Consider the following 2,383-nt stretch of genomic DNA (forward strand, 5'->3'; position numbering starts at 1 on the left):
GGTTATCACCTTAGAAATACTATGAAGTATGATCTATGTAATTTTTGTTTCCATCTTGTGTGTATATATACTTATATGGTTTCTTTTATGTGTCTCTGATTTGATTTGATGGTTTTAGAATTTTTGAAGAGTTGATGGAACTTGATATTTTCTTGATTAAGGGACATAGAGTTCTTTAAACATATTGATTATGTATTATTTGTAATCTAACATCATTTTAGCAGTTTATTTTATTCTAAATAACAATCACACTATGTGTAGAGTAAAATAATTATTAAATAATTTTACTATAATTTATATATACAAAATCTATAATATTTATCTCTAAAATTATTATTTGGGATCTAAATTTTATCCGTATAGTATATATTTTCAGTTTTATTTGAATGTATAAAATTCTTGTATAATAATTAAGATTTTACATATGGAAATTATTATAATTTCAATTTTATATTATCTCACCATATGAATCAAGAGTTCTTAAAGTATTATGAAAATGTAAGTAAGTAATACAATTAAGTTATAAAAAAAAGAAAAGAATTAAATTTTGGATGTCAGTTTAAAAAAAACACAATGATATGTAAATATAAATACTAATGAAAAATTGAGAACAAATAAAGAAATCATTTCTCGAGCTTTACACCTTACTATTTTTTTTTGTTTTTGTGAGAAAGCTTATAGATATAATGGATATGAACCAAACTAGAAGTTTAGAGTAATCTCTCAAACGTGATTGGAGGATAAACTCTCTTTGTGAAGCACTGAAGCATACATAAACTAGAGTAAATCAGTTACATATTATCAAAAAAGAATTCTCATATGTCTTTCTTATTGCTTATGCATTTACTATGTGATTCTTTTTAACAGTGATGATTGCAGTGTTTAAATTTTGGCGTGTGATAACAAAAGTTCCTTGTCTCTCAAGATTTACATATAAGAACACCAATAATAAATTAAACAATGTTCAAGATCGAAGACCAAATTTTTTAAATTCAAGAAAACTAAATCATCTTTAACTTTTAAAATAACTTTGACAATTAACATAATCCTTACAAACGTTGTATACAGTTTAACATAAGTATAGCATTTATATAATAACACAAAACCAAACTAAAGTAAAAGTATGTCTATTTACTTTGACATACGTGTGGACTTGTTATAAAAAAAGAAGGTAATTTACAAAAGGAAACAAACAAATAATAATGTAAGAACAACACAAACTATATAAACTTAGATGATTAAATTTGTAAACTACAAAAAATATACCACAAAATAAAACTACACTAATATATCTCCCATAACAAGTAATAAGAGAAAAAAACATAGCATAGAGTAGAGTTAAACCAATTATAAAATTAAATTTATCCTACTTAATTTTAAATGATTGTAATAACAAATACTACTGACTTACAAACCATTGTAGGTTTTTTTCAGTCCATTTCTATATCTTAGCATTGTGTAAACCATAATTTTCATGATTAATATCATTCCAAAAAATTAAAAATTAAAAATCATATTTTTAACATCAAATGTATTTCAAAATGTATAGAATAACATCCCGCGACATCTCGCAGGTTTAACCTAGTTATTGTTAAAAAATTATAACAAATGAAGATGGTCTATGAATCTTTAGAACAAATGAATTCTTAAGGTGTAAACTCCTAATAAGTGGTACCGGATTCTCCAACTAAACTATATATATATATATATATATATATATATTTATTTATTGATTTGGGCCTTTGTTGGACCAATTCTTTTAAATTATGGCTTATTGTCCAAACTCTCAAATATAAGTATTTTTGGTTTAGATAAAATTTCAGTTTTGCCCCTCTGTATCTTCTCCTTCCTTCTCTTCACGACACAACAACAACAATTTTTTTTTTCTGCCGCCGATCAACACCAATTATTTGGCCTCCAAAACACAAAACCTCTTTCAACCAAAACTATGGCTTCTGTGATCCAATAAATCCAAAACCATACCTTCTCTAATCCATTAAACATAAAACCTCTCTCAATCTCTATTTTGTTTTGCATGAAGAAATCTAAATCCTAAGGGGATACTATCTAGTGAACCCAAGGATTTCAAATCATAAACACTAGACCAATCAAAATTCCCTTCGATTTTCATGAACCAAATGAAAAAACTACCGAGAAGAGGAGATATTCGGATCTGACCATTCACGGCGGTTGGTAGGCAAGAGAGAAAGAGTCGTGAAATAGAGAGAATTGTTTACAAGAGAAATTTCTTCTTTTTATAAATATGAAAATGCTTAATTTCATGAGTCCGGACGATTAGTCATAAATCCATAAGAATTTAAGAAAAACCCCCGATTCTGTAATTGATCCATACATATATATATATATATATATATATATATAT

The sequence above is a fragment of the Camelina sativa genome, chromosome 11, assembly GCF_000633955.1.
Source record: "Camelina sativa cultivar DH55 chromosome 11, Cs, whole genome shotgun sequence".
NCBI classification, from domain to species: domain Eukaryota; kingdom Viridiplantae; phylum Streptophyta; class Magnoliopsida; order Brassicales; family Brassicaceae; genus Camelina; species Camelina sativa.